The 17,690-nt window shown below is 50.2% G+C and overlaps 1 pseudogene; it reads right to left on the reverse strand.

Annotated features, from left to right (window-relative positions):
- Positions 1 to 15,713: 15,713 nt before the first annotated feature.
- LOC116649935 (large subunit ribosomal RNA) overlaps positions 15,714 to 17,690 on the reverse strand; it is a 2,771-nt pseudogene continuing 794 nt past the window's right edge.

Here is a 17,690-nt window from a genome sequence, read left to right on the forward strand (position 1 = left end):
CAGTGGGCTTAACGTGAGCACCTGCCGCGATGGCTTAATCTCACGGTTCCTAGTATAGGATTAATTCAAGCGTCAATCACCGCCCCCTTGGAACATCAATTCCGCAGGTACCAATTAAAGACACGACTGTTTGGTTGTGACTTCTACCTTGGTTTGGCACGAGGACTATCTAAGCCTCTTCCGTAATCTGGGTCACGGAACCCGGTTGTATGACGCAACTCCACGTCGAGCGATGCTCTACCCGCATTTGGGTGTTAAACCACAACCACCACGATACTCCCCGAAGGGCCGCACCAACTAACCAGGACGGAACAAGTTCCGTGGGCTCCTGGTTACCCGTGGTACCAGATTAAAAGCCTCTGGTCAGGCCTCGTACCAGAAGGGCACTTCCAATTTAAACTCCAAAACAGTTAAGGGTTGGTAGCCCCAACACAACACAATGTTCAACAAAAATTACCATTCAGACACACCCCCACATTCGTACCCCCACATTCTCACATCTACCATCCATCATCATTCATACAATTCCTTCCTGCAATTGCAAACGTCGCCTGGAAAATGCAGCTCTAGCAAACTCACTCATTCTTCTAACCCTATCACTAGTGGAGAGTGATTGACTTACGTCAAACCCGCCACTAACCTCACTTATACCCATCCCCCTCAGATCTCGAAGATCTGCATACCTTGTGCACTCACAGAGAACATGCTCCCATGTCTCAGCAGCCGAGCCACAACGGCATTCTGGACTGTCATAAAGGTTCCTCGAATGCAGGAATGCATTGAGGGAACCGTGACCAGTCAACAGGAATCCAAGACTCAGGCCGAACCCAAAGTCTGGTCGGCTGCCGGCAAATGTAACCTCCCGTATAAACCGATGAGTGACACGCCCATTCACGCTAGTGTCCCATCTGACTTGCCAGTCAGACAAAACACACTCTTTCACCAATCTCTTGCATTCACTAAGCCCTAAACTCTCCACATCCCTACCCGCTAGCCAATCATTCTGCAGCAATGGCAGCCGCCTCTTGATCCTGTACATCAAGGCTCGACGCCTGATCTCCAAGTCAAGAGGGGCTACTCCTAACAGTACCTGCATTGCCTCCGTAGAGACAGTGCGGCACACAGGCAAACAACCTAACAGAAGCACTCTCTGGCAAGCCAGCACTTTCTTTCTGCCGACCACAGTCGTGACCGCCTTGCACCATACAGACGATCCATATGCTGCACATGCAACAAACAGACCCTCATAGATGGTGCGGACAGCACGTCTGCTTAGGCCCCAGTCAGACCTCAAAATACGACGCACTTGCCCCACCAAACCAAGTAGCCGGGCCTTGAGACCAGCGATATGAGGAGTGAAACACATCCTCTCGCCGAAGGTTATGCCGAGGTATTTCACCTCAGACGCATACCTCACATTCACTCCATTCAGTCTGACAATGGGTGGCCGACTAGCTGCCAATCTGCCCTTGAGCAGCATTGACACTGTCTTGTCCATTGCAAGACTGACCCCAACACTTTCACCCCACTCATACACAGTGCGCAAGCACATACCCGCATTCGTCTCGATCTCAAGACGCGACCGACCCTCAATCAAGATAAGCAGATCGTCCGCATACGCACAACATTTACACATCTGCTCAAGCTGCACCAGCAAGGGGTCCATCATGAGGTTCCAAATGAATGGGCCACAGATAGATCCCTGCGGGCAGCCACGAACAACATTTACGCTCACACATTCACACCGCCCTACAGCACACGCACGTCTGCCAGAGAAATAGCTCTTCCAGAGAGCTAATTCTCGGCACCCGCATTCATCCAACCTTCTCAAAACACTCGCCCAACTCAGGTAGTCGAAAGCACCTTTAAAATCAACAAAGATGCCCAAGACATACGTGGAGCTGCTAGCCTCAACAGAGTCACTAACATACCTCCACGCATCCTCAACACATCTGCCCTGCCTAAAACCAAATTGCCTGTCAGACATTTGGTCATTCATTCTCTCCTGAAGCCTTTCTACCATAATCCTTTCCAGAACTTTTCCAAGAACCGGAAGAAGACTGATGCCCCGAAAAGATCTAGGATTGCTCCTGATCCTGTCAGGCGACTTCAGGAGCACTATCACTCTCGCACACTTCCATTCACTGGGGAAATAACCCTCATTCAGACACTTCGCATACATCGCATTCATATACTCTGGAATTGACTTCCAGACACTTTTACACATTTCTCCAGTGAATCCATCCATACCAGGTGACTTCCTCGACTTTAACCTCGAGAAAGCCACCTCCAACTCACTATCCAGAAGCGGATCAACAGGCCTAACCACACTAGGTGGTGAGTCCTGATGATCCGCTCTGGGGAAGAATTCATTCAACAAGACATTCATGCAATCCCTCCATGCCGTTAACTGAACGTTACCAACACGGAGGCTACTTACATCCGTTTCCCTGCCTCTACCTCGAACTATTTTATAAACACGACCCCAGGGGTCATCCTTATTGCGCTCCAGGAAAGAGCGCCATTCATCTTCTTTCACCTTTACAAGCATTTGCTTGTACTCATTCATACACCGACTATATTCAATCCTGAGTTGGGCTGCACCATCCGCATTGGTAGCTCTGGCCCTTTGGAATCGCTTCCGCAGAGACCGGACCATCCGCCGCTTGGTGCTTAACTGATTCGTCCACCACTTCACATGCTTAAGGTTGACCTTACGGTACCTCTCAAACATGCGATCATTCGCACCAGTTATCCACCCATTCACACATACGACCTGCTCATCCACATTCAAATCATTAAATGCATTAAGCGGAACTTGCGTTGCCGCCTCCTGCACAATGAGCCCATGAAGGGACCAATTCACACTACAAGTGCGCCAGCGATTACCCCCAACACTTTCGTTCCTCGTAATAGTGTGTGTGACAACAATCTCAATCGGATTGTGGTCACTCACACCAAGCCCACCTAGTACACACCAATGAAAAGCATACATACTCATTGCCACCGCATTCACTAGAGTAACATCAATGTCACTCTGACCCACCGGACCCGCAAACGTATACCACTCACTGGGTTCGTTAACGACCCGAACATCCTGGGACACGGCCCACTCGGCTAGCATCTCACCCCGTGTGTGGTTCGAATACCCAGACGAATGTCTGGATACCTTGCTGAACCACATGGGGGATGATGCATTCGCATCAAGACCAAGGATGACTGGTACGCTACTAACCAGTAGTAGCACCTCATCCAAGTAAGCAATGTATGGTTCGAGGGGATCCCCGAACTTACAATACATGCTCACTACAAAAATCCTGCCAAAACTGCCGCTTAGGCTCACACACACCCCCCAGTCAGTTGAACTCACCAAAGTGCATTCAATACTGACATCATTCACAATGACAGCGGAGTTAGCCCTGCTGTCAGGGAATACTCGCATACATGCGGGCAATCCCCTTACGCAACCACCGGTCGCGTAGGGTTCCTGCAGCAGGGCAACGACGCTGCCCCTTTCACACATCATAGCCCCCACATCACACATAGCTGCATACGACCTTTGACAATTCAGCTGAAGAAATCTGCTAGACATTTTAATGTCTAGCATTCGCCCGCGCAACAATCGCCCCGTATATGGGACAGGCTAGAGACATCATCAGATGTCCCGACGGCTTCCCCTTAAAGGAGCAATTGCGGCAATTCAGTGCATTGCTGCACTGAGCCACGCGGTGACCCATCTGGCCGCAGCGACGGCAAACGTCCTCTTTGGCTCTGCACTCCGCCACCTTATGGTCGAAGCCAAGGCAGCGGTAGCATCCCGGTACCAGGTCAAAACTTCTCACTCTAAAAGAAAACCATTTTATGTAGCAGCGTCCGATTTCTAAAAGGGACTGCATGGCCACCACAGCACCCTCGAGGACGATATTAACTGCTACATTACCTCCCGCCGCCCATGGCTTACTTGTCATCCGGACACCTTTCTTAAAGGCTTCAAGTGACATTTTGTCCTTTAAGTTCATCTCGTAAAGGTCACCCATGAACTCGTCAGGGGTGATCTGCGAGTGAACGCCCTGAACCACAACTTTCGGCCCTAATTTATCATTCACACACACTTCCAATCCCACCTCGTTGAACTTTGTGTTCTCCACAATTTTCTCACGCTCGGCGACCGATGGAGTCCGAATTAACGCACCTCCATCCCTTAGAGGTTTCACCTCATGTATCCGCACACCAAGAGAGGGACCTACCTCCTTCACCACCTGCTCAACCACGTCCTTAGCGGTTTTGCCAGCAGCCTTGCTGCGCACAACCAAGGACCATGTCTCAACTGGCCGAGGCATCTCCGGGGTAGACGGCACTGCCGACCTGGGACCCCCTCTGGCGGCGTTCACCGACGGAGCCCGCGCTTGGCCGGCTGGAACATGCAACTCATGCGAAACGCCTGCACCCCCGCAAACGGCCTCCAAGCGCCCCTGCAGCCGCTCATTCTGCGCCACAAGCGCGAACAGGAGCTGCTCATACTGCCCTGTATAATCGACTAACTTGCAAATGAGCGACCCCGTGGCTCTCTCCTTGAGTGCAAGCTGCAATAAAGCTCCCGTTATCCCCTTCATCTGCTCGACAGCTGTTCCTTTCCGCTTCCTCAAAGCCGCCGCACTTGTCGACGGCCCCTCCACGGCAGGTTCAGACACATTCAAAACGCTCACGGCATGAGGAACGGCAAAAACCCGCTCCTCCACACTTGCACCCGCTGCTCCGGGCGAGCCATCTGCGGCTCCCGCGGGAACAGCGCTCCCCTCACGCGCACCAACTGAGCTGACAGCGCTTTCGGAAGTTGCCTTCCTCAGGCGCTGCTTGCTCCTCCGCCTTACCTCGCTGTTCGATGACGACTCCGACAAGGTCACCTCATCTTCCGACGTCATCCTACAATTTTCAAAAGCCCCCTTCTCAGCGGGCTTCTTTTTGCGTGGCGGCATCGTCCGCAGGTGTGCGCTTATCTATTTAATATATAAATAGCACGCACACACACACACACACGTAGAAGCTGGCGGTTTCACACACACACACGAACGCCTGTTGCTCACGCAGCAACGACGTAAACAAAGCAATAAAACTTTATTGCTGATAAGCGCACAAAATGTAAACAAGATACCGTTGCTTGAAAGCACCGTTATCTTAAAATTGTTTGCGAAGCGAGCGATGAAATAAACACGTCTGTTCCCAACGACTGTCTGAAACGAACTGAGTAGATAGGGACATGAAAGTCAGTGGGCTTAACGTGAGCACCTGCCGCGATGGCTTAATCTCACGGTTCCTAGTATAGGATTAATTCAAGCGTCAATCACCGCCCCCTTGGAACATCAATTCCGCAGGTACCAATTAAAGACACGACTGTTTGGTTGTGACTTCTACCTTGGTTTGGCACGAGGACTATCTAAGCCTCTTCCGTAATCTGGGTCACGGAACCCGGTTGTATGACGCAACTCCACGTCGAGCGATGCTCTACCCGCATTTGGGTGTTAAACCACAACCACCACGATACTCCCCGAAGGGCCGCACCAACTAACCAGGACGGAACAAGTTCCGTGGGCTCCTGGTTACCCGTGGTACCAGATTAAAAGCCTCCGGTCAGGCCTCGTACCAGAAGGGCACTTCCAATTTAAACTCCAAAACAGTTAAGGGTTGGTAGCCCCAACACAACACAATGTTCAACAAAAATTACCATTCAGAAACACCCCCACATTCGTACCCCCACATTCTCACATCTACCATCCATCATCATTCATACAATTCCTTCCTGCAATTGCAAACGTCGCCTGGAAAATGCAGCTCTAGCAAACTCACTCATTCTTCTAACCCTATCACTAGTGGAGAGTGATTGACTTACGTCAAACCCGCCACTAACCTCACTTATACCCATCCCCCTCAGATCTCGAAAATCTGCATACCTTGTGCACTCACAGAGAACATGCTCCCATGTCTCAGCAGCCGAGCCACAACGGCATTCTGGACTGTCATAAAGGTTCCTCGAATGCAGGAATGCATTGAGGGAACCGTGACCAGTCAACAGGAATCCAAGACTCAGGCCGAACCCAAAGTCTGGTCGGCTGCCGGCAAATGTAACCTCCCGTATAAACCGATGAGTGACACGCCCATTCACGCTAGTGTCCCATCTGACTTGCCAGTCAGACAAAACACACTCTTTCACCAATCTCTTGCATTCACTAAGCCCTAAACTCTCCACATCCCTACCCGCTAGCCAATCATTCTGCAGCAATGGCAGCCGCCTCTTGATCCTGTACATCAAGGCTCGACGCCTGATCTCCAAGTCAAGAGGGGCTACTCCTAACAGTACCTGCATTGCCTCCGTAGAGACAGTGCGGCACACAGGCAAACAACCTAACAGAAGCACTCTCTGGCAAGCCAGCACTTTCTTTCTGCCGACCACAGTCGTGACCGCCTTGCACCATACAGACGATCCATATGCTGCACATGCAACAAACAGACCCTCATAGATGGTGCGGACAGCACGTCTGCTTAGGCCCCAGTCAGACCTCAAAATACGACGCACTTGCCCCACCAAACCAAGTAGCCGGGCCTTGAGACCAGCGATATGAGGAGTGAAACACATCCTCTCGCCGAAGGTTATGCCGAGGTATTTCACCTCAGACGCATACCTCACATTCACTCCATTCAGTCTGACAATGGGTGGCCGACTAGCTGCCAATCTGCCCTTGAGCAGCATTGACACTGTCTTGTCCATTGCAAGACTGACCCCAACACTTTCACCCCACTCATACACAGTGCGCAAGCACATACCCGCATTCGTCTCGATCTCAAGACGCGACCGACCCTCAATCAAGATAAGCAGATCGTCCGCATACGCACAACATTTACACATCTGCTCAAGCTGCACCAGCAAGGGGTCCATCATGAGGTTCCAAATGAATGGGCCACAGATAGATCCCTGCGGGCAGCCACGAACAACATTTACGCTCACACATTCACACCGCCCTACAGCACACGCACGTCTGCCAGAGAAATAGCTCTTCCAGAGAGCTAATTCTCGGCACCCGCATTCATCCAACCTTCTCAAAACACTCGCCCAACTCAGGTAGTCGAAAGCACCTTTAAAATCAACAAAGATGCCCAAGACATACGTGGAGCTGCTAGCCTCAACAGAGTCACTAACATACCTCCACGCATCCTCAACACATCTGCCCTGCCTAAAACCAAATTGCCTGTCAGACATTTGGTCATTCATTCTCTCCTGAAGCCTTTCTACCATAATCCTTTCCAGAACTTTTCCAAGAACCGGAAGAAGACTGATGCCCCGAAAAGATCTAGGATTGCTCCTGATCCTGTCAGGCGACTTCAGGAGCACTATCACTCTCGCACACTTCCATTCACTGGGGAAATAACCCTCATTCAGACACTTCGCATACATCGCATTCATATACTCTGGAATTGACTTCCAGACACTTTTACACATTTCTCCAGTGAATCCATCCATACCAGGTGACTTCCTCGACTTTAACCTCGAGAAAGCCACCTCCAACTCACTATCCAGAAGCGGATCAACAGGCCTAACCACACTAGGTGGTGAGTCCTGATGATCCGCTCTGGGGAAGAATTCATTCAACAAGACATTCATGCAATCCCTCCATGCCGTTAACTGAACGTTACCAACACGGAGGCTACTTACATCCGTTTCCCTGCCTCTACCTCGAACTATTTTATAAACACGACCCCAGGGGTCATCCTTATTGCGCTCCAGGAAAGAGCGCCATTCATCTTCTTTCACCTTTACAAGCATTTGCTTGTACTCATTCATACACCGACTATATTCAATCCTGAGTTGGGCTGCACCATCCGCATTGGTAGCTCTGGCCCTTTGGAATCGCTTCCGCAGAGACCGGACCATCCGCCGCTTGGTGCTTAACTGATTCGTCCACCACTTCACATGCTTAAGGTTGACCTTACGGTACCTCTCAAACATGCGATCATTCGCACCAGTTATCCACCCATTCACACATACGACCTGCTCATCCACATTCAAATCATTAAATGCATTAAGCGGAACTTGCGTTGCCGCCTCCTGCACAATGAGCCCATGAAGGGACCAATTCACACTACAAGTGCGCCAGCGATTACCCCCAACACTTTCGTTCCTCGTAATAGTGTGTGTGACAACAATCTCAATCGGATTGTGGTCACTCACACCAAGCCCACCTAGTACACACCAATGAAAAGCATACATACTCATTGCCACCGCATTCACTAGAGTAACATCAATGTCACTCTGACCCACCGGACCCGCAAACGTATACCACTCACTGGGTTCGTTAACGACCCGAACATCCTGGGACACGGCCCACTCGGCTAGCATCTCACCCCGTGTGTGGTTCGAATACCCAGACGAATGTCTGGATACCTTGCTGAACCACATGGGGGATGATGCATTCGCATCAAGACCAAGGATGACTGGTACGCTACTAACCAGTAGTAGCACCTCATCCAAGTAAGCAATGTATGGTTCGAGGGGATCCCCGAACTTACAATACATGCTCACTACAAAAATCCTGCCAAAACTGCCGCTTAGGCTCACACACACCCCCCAGTCAGTTGAACTCACCAAAGTGCATTCAATACTGACATCATTCACAATGACAGCGGAGTTAGCCCTGCTGTCAGGGAATACTCGCATACATGCGGGCAATCCCCTTACGCAACCACCGGTCGCGTAGGGTTCCTGCAGCAGGGCAACGACGCTGCCCCTTTCACACATCATAGCCCCCACATCACACATAGCTGCATACGACCTTTGACAATTCAGCTGAAGAAATCTGCTAGACATTTTAATGTCTAGCATTCGCCCGCGCAACAATCGCCCCGTATATGGGACAGGCTAGAGACATCATCAGATGTCCCGACGGCTTCCCCTTAAAGGAGCAATTGCGGCAATTCAGTGCATTGCTGCACTGAGCCACGCGGTGACCCATCTGGCCGCAGCGACGGCAAACGTCCTCTTTGGCTCTGCACTCCGCCACCTTATGGTCGAAGCCAAGGCAGCGGTAGCATCCCGGTACCAGGTCAAAACTTCTCACTCTAAAAGAAAACCATTTTATGTAGCAGCGTCCGATTTCTAAAAGGGACTGCATGGCCACCACAGCACCCTCGAGGACGATATTAACTGCTACATTACCTCCCGCCGCCCATGGCTTACTTGTCATCCGGACACCTTTCTTAAAGGCTTCAAGTGACATTTTGTCCTTTAAGTTCATCTCGTAAAGGTCACCCATGAACTCGTCAGGGGTGATCTGCGAGTGAACGCCCTGAACCACAACTTTCGGCCCTAATTTATCATTCACACACACTTCCAATCCCACCTCGTTGAACTTTGTGTTCTCCACAATTTTCTCACGCTCGGCGACCGATGGAGTCCGAATTAACGCACCTCCATCCCTTAGAGGTTTCACCTCATGTATCCGCACACCAAGAGAGGGACCTACCTCCTTCACCACCTGCTCAACCACGTCCTTAGCGGTTTTGCCAGCAGCCTTGCTGCGCACAACCAAGGACCATGTCTCAACTGGCCGAGGCATCTCCGGGGTAGACGGCACTGCCGACCTGGGACCCCCTCTGGCGGCGTTCACCGACGGAGCCCGCGCTTGGCCGGCTGGAACATGCAATTCATGCGAAACGCCTGCACCCCCGCAAACGGCCTCCAAGCGCCCCTGCAGCCGCTCATTCTGCGCCACAAGCGCGAACAGGAGCTGCTCATACTGCCCTGTATAATCGACTAACTTGCAAATGAGCGACCCCGTGGCTCTCTCCTTGAGTGCAAGCTGCAATAAAGCTCCCGTTATCCCCTTCATCTGCTCGACAGCTGTTCCTTTCCGCTTCCTCAAAGCCGCCGCACTTGTCGACGGCCCCTCCACGGCAGGTTCAGACACATTCAAAACGCTCACGGCATGAGGAACGGCAAAAACCCGCTCCTCCACACTTGCACCCGCTGCTCCGGGCGAGCCATCTGCGGCTCCCGCGGGAACAGCGCTCCCCTCACGCGCACCAACTGAGCTGACAGCGCTTTCGGAAGTTGCCTTCCTCAGGCGCTGCTTGCTCCTCCGCCTTACCTCGCTGTTCGATGACGACTCCGACAAGGTCACCTCATCTTCCGACGTCATCCTACAATTTTCAAAAGCCCCCTTCTCAGCGGGCTTCTTTTTGCGTGGCGGCATCGTCCGCAGGTGTGCGCTTATCTATTTAATATATAAATAGCACGCACACACACACACACACGTAGAAGCTGGCGGTTTCACACACACACACGAACGCCTGTTGCTCACGCAGCAACGACGTAAACAAAGCAATAAAACTTTATTGCTGATAAGCGCACAAAATGTAAACAAGATACCGTTGCTTGAAAGCACCGTTATCTTAAATTGTTTGCGAAGCGAGCGATGAAATAAACACGTCTGTTCCCAACGACTGTCTGAAACGAACTGAGTAGATAGGGACATGAAAGTCAGTGGGCTTAACGTGAGCACCTGCCGCGATGGCTTAATCTCACGGTTCCTAGTATAGGATTAATTCAAGCGTCAATCACCGCCCCCTTGGAACAATTCCGCAGGTACCAATTAAAGACACGACTGTTTGGTTGTGACTTCTACCTTGGTTTGGCACGAGGACTATCTAAGCCTCTTCCGTAATCTGGGTCACGGAACCCGGTTGTATGACGCAACTCCACGTCGAGCGATGCTCTACCCGCATTTGGGTGTTAAACCACAACCACCACGATACTCCCCGAAGGGCCGCACCAACTAACCAGGACGGAACAAGTTCCGTGGGCTCCTGGTTACCCGTGGTACCAGATTAAAAGCCTCCGGTCAGGCCTCGTACCAGAAGGGCACTTCCAATTTAAACTCCAAAACAGTTAAGGGTTGGTAGCCCCATCACAACACAATGTTCAACAAAAATTACCATTCAGAAACACCCCCACATTCGTACCCCCACATTCTCACATCTACCATCCATCATCATTCATACAATTCCTTCCTGCAATTGCAAACGTCGCCTGGAAAATGCAGCTCTAGCAAACTCACTCATTCTTCTAACCCTATCACTAGTGGAGAGTGATTGACTTACGTCAAACCCGCCACTAACCTCACTTATACCCATCCCCCTCAGATCTCGAAAATCTGCATACCTTGTGCACTCACAGAGAACATGCTCCCATGTCTCAGCAGCCGAGCCACAACGGCATTCTGGACTGTCATAAAGGTTCCTCGAATGCAGGAATGCATTGAGGGAACCGTGACCAGTCAACAGGAATCCAAGACTCAGGCCGAACCCAAAGTCTGGTCGGCTGCCGGCAAATGTAACCTCCCGTATAAACCGATGAGTGACACGCCCATTCACGCTAGTGTCCCATCTGACTTGCCAGTCAGACAAAACACACTCTTTCACCAATCTCTTGCATTCACTAAGCCCTAAACTCTCCACATCCCTACCCGCTAGCCAATCATTCTGCAGCAATGGCAGCCGCCTCTTGATCCTGTACATCAAGGCTCGACGCCTGATCTCCAAGTCAAGAGGGGCTACTCCTAACAGTACCTGCATTGCCTCCGTAGAGACAGTGCGGCACACAGGCAAACAACCTAACAGAAGCACTCTCTGGCAAGCCAGCACTTTCTTTCTGCCGACCACAGTCGTGACCGCCTTGCACCATACAGACGATCCATATGCTGCACATGCAACAAACAGACCCTCATAGATGGTGCGGACAGCACGTCTGCTTAGGCCCCAGTCAGACCTCAAAATACGACGCACTTGCCCCACCAAACCAAGTAGCCGGGCCTTGAGACCAGCGATATGAGGAGTGAAACACATCCTCTCGCCGAAGGTTATGCCGAGGTATTTCACCTCAGACGCATACCTCACATTCACTCCATTCAGTCTGACAATGGGTGGCCGACTAGCTGCCAATCTGCCCTTGAGCAGCATTGACACTGTCTTGTCCATTGCAAGACTGACCCCAACACTTTCACCCCACTCATACACAGTGCGCAAGCACATACCCGCATTCGTCTCGATCTCAAGACGCGACCGACCCTCAATCAAGATGAGCAGATCGTCCGCATACGCACAACATTTACACATCTGCTCAAGCTGCACCAGCAAGGGGTCCATCATGAGGTTCCAAATGAATGGGCCACAGATAGATCCCTGCGGACAGCCACGAACCACATTTACGCTCACACATTCACACCGCCCTACAGCACACGCACGTCTGCCAGAGAAATAGCTCTTCCAGAGAGCTAATTCTCGGCACCCGCATTCATCCAACCTTCTCAAAACACTCGCCCAACTCAGGTAGTCGAAAGCACCTTTAAAATCAACAAAGATGCCCAAGACATACGTGGAGCTGCTAGCCTCAACAGAGTCACTAACATACCTCCACGCATCCTCAACACATCTGCCCTGCCTAAAACCAAATTGCCTGTCAGACATTTGGTCACTCATTCTCTCCTGAAGCCTTTCTACCATAATCCTTTCCAGAACTTTTCCAAGAACCGGAAGAAGACTGATGCCCCGAAAAGATCTAGGATTGCTCCTGATCCTGTCAGGCGACTTCAGGAGCACTATCACTCTCGCACACTTCCATTCACTGGGGAAATAACCCTCATTCAGACACTTCGCATACATCGCATTCATATACTCTGGAATTGACTTCCAGACACTTTTACACATTTCTCCAGTGAATCCATCCATACCAGGTGACTTCCTCGACTTTAACCTCGAGAAAGCCACCTCCAACTCACTATCCAGAAGCGGATCAACAGGCCTAACCACACTAGGTGGTGAGTCCTGATGATCCGCTCTGGGGAAGAATTCATTCAACAAGACATTCATGCAATCCCTCCATGCCGTTAACTGAACGTTACCAACACGGAGGCTACTTACATCCGTTTCCCTGCCTCTACCTCGAACTATTTTATAAACACGACCCCAGGGGTCATCCTTATTGCGCTCCAGGAAAGAGCGCCATTCATCTTCTTTCACCTTTACAAGCATTTGCTTGTACTCATTCATACACCGACTATATTCAATCCTGAGTTGGGCTGCACCATCCGCATTGGTAGCTCTGGCCCTTTGGAATCGCTTCCGCAGAGACCGGACCATCCGCCGCTTGGTGCTTAACTGATTCGTCCACCACTTCACATGCTTAAGGTTGACCTTACGGTACCTCTCAAACATGCGATCATTCGCACCAGTTATCCACCCATTCACACATACGACCTGCTCATCCACATTCAAATCATTAAATGCATTAAGCGGAACTTGCGTTGCCGCCTCCTGCACAATGAGCCCATGAAGGGACCAATTCACACTACAAGTGCGCCAGCGATTACCCCCAACACTTTCGTTCCTCGTAATAGTGTGTGTGACAACAATCTCAATCGGATTGTGGTCACTCACACCAAGCCCACCTAGTACACACCAATGAAAAGCATACATACTCATTGCCACCGCATTCACTAGAGTAACATCAATGTCACTCTGACCCACCGGACCCGCAAACGTATACCACTCACTGGGTTCGTTAACGACCCGAACATCCTGGGACACGGCCCACTCGGCTAGCATCTCACCCCGTGTGTGGTTCGAATACCCAGACGAATGTCTGGATACCTTGCTGAACCACATGGGGGATGATGCATTCGCATCAAGACCAAGGATGACTGGTACGCTACTAACCAGTAGTAGCACCTCATCCAAGTAAGCAATGTATGGTTCGAGGGGATCCCCGAACTTACAATACATGCTCACTACAAAAATCCTGCCAAAACTGCCGCTTAGGCTCACACACACCCCCCAGTCAGTTGAACTCACCAAAGTGCATTCAATACTGACATCATTCACAATGACAGCGGAGTTAGCCCTGCTGTCAGGGAATACTCGCATACATGCGGGCAATCCCCTTACGCAACCACCGGTCGCGTAGGGTTCCTGCAGCAGGGCAACGACGCTGCCCCTTTCACACATCATAGCCCCCACATCACACATAGCTGCATACGACCTTTGACAATTCAGCTGAAGAAATCTGCTAGACATTTTAATGTCTAGCATTCGCCCGCGCAACAATCGCCCCGTATATGGGACAGGCTAGAGACATCATCAGATGTCCCGACGGCTTCCCCTTAAAGGAGCAATTGCGGCAATTCAGTGCATTGCTGCACTGAGCCACGCGGTGACCCATCTGGCCGCAGCGACGGCAAACGTCCTCTTTGGCTCTGCACTCCGCCACCTTATGGTCGAAGCCAAGGCAGCGGTAGCATCCCGGTACCAGGTCAAAACTTCTCACTCTAAAAGAAAACCATTTTATGTAGCAGCGTCCGATTTCTAAAAGGGACTGCATGGCCACCACAGCACCCTCGAGGACGATATTAACTGCTACATTACCTCCCGCCGCCCATGGCTTACTTGTCATCCGGACACCTTTCTTAAAGGCTTCAAGTGACATTTTGTCCTTTAAGTTCATCTCGTAAAGGTCACCCATGAACTCGTCAGGGGTGATCTGCGAGTGAACGCCCTGAACCACAACTTTCGGCCCTAATTTATCATTCACACACACTTCCAATCCCACCTCGTTGAACTTTGTGTTCTCCACAATTTTCTCACGCTCGGCGACCGATGGAGTCCGAATTAACGCACCTCCATCCCTTAGAGGTTTCACCTCATGTATCCGCACACCAAGAGAGGGACCTACCTCCTTCACCACCTGCTCAACCACGTCCTTAGCGGTTTTGCCAGCAGCCTTGCTGCGCACAACCAAGGACCATGTCTCAACTGGCCGAGGCATCTCCGGGGTAGACGGCACTGCCGACCTGGGACCCCCTCTGGCGGCGTTCACCGACGGAGCCCGCGCTTGGCCGGCTGGAACATGCAATTCATGCGAAACGCCTGCACCCCCGCAAACGGCCTCCAAGCGCCCCTGCAGCCGCTCATTCTGCGCCACAAGCGCGAACAGGAGCTGCTCATACTGCCCTGTATAATCGACTAACTTGCAAATGAGCGACCCCGTGGCTCTCTCCTTGAGTGCAAGCTGCAATAAAGCTCCCGTTATCCCCTTCATCTGCTCGACAGCTGTTCCTTTCCGCTTCCTCAAAGCCGCCGCACTTGTCGACGGCCCCTCCACGGCAGGTTCAGACACATCCAAAACGCTCACGGCATGAGGAACGGCAAAAACCCGCTCCTCCACACTTGCACCCGCTGCTCCGGGCGAGCCATCTGCGGCTCCCGCGGGAACAGCGCTCCCCTCACGCGCACCAACTGAGCTGACAGCGCTTTCGGAAGTTGCCTTCCTCAGGCGCTGCTTGCTCCTCCGCCTTACCTCGCTGTTCGATGACGACTCCGACAAGGTCACCTCATCTTCCGACGTCATCCTACAATTTTCAAAAGCCCCCTTCTCAGCGGGCTTCTTTTTGCGTGGCGGCATCGTCCGCAGGTGTGCGCTTATCTATTTAATATATAAATAGCACGCACACACACACACACACGTAGAAGCTGGCGGTTTCACACACACACACGAACGCCTGTTGCTCACGCAGCAACGACGTAAACAAAGCAATAAAACTTTATTGCTGATAAGCGCACAAAATGTAAACAAGATACCGTTGCTTGAAAGCACCGTTATCTTAAAATTGTTTGCGAAGCGAGCGATGAAATAAACACGTCTGTTCCCAACGACTGTCTGAAACGAACTGAGTAGATAGGGACAGTAGGAATCTCGTTAATCCATTCATGCGCGTCACTAATTAGATGACGAGGCATTTGGCTACCTTAAGAGAGTCATAGTTACTCCCGCCGTTGACCCGCGCTTACTTGAATTTCTTCACTTTGACATTCAGAGCACTGGGCAGAAATCACATTGTGTCAACACCCGCTAGGGCCATCACAATGCTTTGTTTTAATTAGACAGTCGGATTCCCCAAGTCCGTGCCAGTTCTGAATTGATTGTTAATTGATAATCGTTATAATTTAAAAGAACTAATTGGTAGCCCAACTAGTATTCTTAAAAATTTTAGCAAGAAAGTTCCACAATTGGCTACGTAACTAAACTATCCGGGGAACAAGAAACTACCATAAATGATAGAAACTTTATTTACCCAGAACGAGCACATAAACCATGTTATTGTTTCCCAATCAAGCCCGACTATCTCAATCTTCAGAGCCAATCCTTATCCCGAAGTTACGGATCTAATTTGCCGACTTCCCTTACCTACATTATTCTATCGACTAGAGACTCTTCACCTTGGAGACCAGCTGCGGATATTGGTACGGCCTGTTGAGAAGTTTGCGTGTCCCCACCATAAATTTTCAAGGTCCGAGGAGAAAATATCGACACAACAGTATATGTCATGCTCTTCTAGCCCATCTACCATATCTCTCTGCGAAAGACTTCCATGGTAGTACGGCTATAAAACAGAAAAGAAAACTCTTCCGATACCTCTCGACGGCTTCTTTATGGTCGTTCCTGTTGCCAGGATGAGCACGAGGCCCATATTTAATAACAAACGGATACTCAACAGGTTACGGAATTGGAACCGTATTCCCTTTCGTTCAAAATTATTCAAGTGTATAAAAATCGGTTAGATGACAAATATATTTAGATTTTTCTTTACTTGAAAATTTTCGGCTTTCGCCTTGAACTTAGGACCGACTAACTCGTGATCAACCACTGTTCACACGAAACCCTTCTCCACTTCAGTCCTCCAAGGTCTCATTCGATTATTTGCTACTACCACCAAGATCTGTACCAATAGCGGCTCCATGCAGGCTTACGCCAAACACTTCTATGCACACCATTGTACCTTCCTACTCACTAAAGTTTCAAAATTTATATTACAAGTAATATAAACCATCTACTTTAGCGGTAATGTATAGGTATACAACTTAAGCGCCATCCATTTTAAGGGCTAGTTGCTTCGGCAGGTGAGTTGTTACACACTCCTTAGCGGATTTCGACTTCCATGATCACCGTCCTGCTGTTTTAAGCAACCAACGCCTTTCATGGTTTCTGTATGAGTTGTTAATTTGGGCACCGTAACATTACGTTTGGTTCATCCCACAGCGCCAGTTCTGCTTACCAAAAGTGGCCCACTGGGCACATTATATCATAACCTTAAACTTCATATCAAGAAAGTTAAGGTTCTTACCCATTTAAAGTTTGAGAATAGGTTAAGATCGTTTCGACCCTAAGGCCTCTAATCATTCGCTTTACCAGATAAGATTATTTTATACAACAGTTAAATGCACCAGCTATCCTGAGGGAAACTTCGGAAGGAACCAGCTACTAGATGGTTCGATTGGTCTTTCGCCCCTATACTCAATTCTGACAATCGATTTGCACGTCAGAACTGTTTCGGTCTTCCATCAGGGTTTCCCCTGACTTCAACCTGATCAAGTATAGTTCACCATCTTTCGGGTCACAGCATATATGCTCAAGGTACGTTCCAGTTAGAGGCATAAATAATATAAATATTATTATACATAACTATATAGAGCGCCCCGGGATTGCGTTAATTAACTATAAATAGTTAAAAAACTAATCCCATTAATAGTCAAGTTAATTACGCTATTAGGTTTATATCCCAATAACTTGCACATATGTTAGACTCCTTGGT

The sequence above is a fragment of the Drosophila virilis genome, unplaced genomic scaffold, assembly GCF_030788295.1.
Source record: "Drosophila virilis strain 15010-1051.87 unplaced genomic scaffold, Dvir_AGI_RSII-ME tig00001482, whole genome shotgun sequence".
In the NCBI taxonomy this organism is placed as follows: domain Eukaryota; kingdom Metazoa; phylum Arthropoda; class Insecta; order Diptera; family Drosophilidae; genus Drosophila; species Drosophila virilis.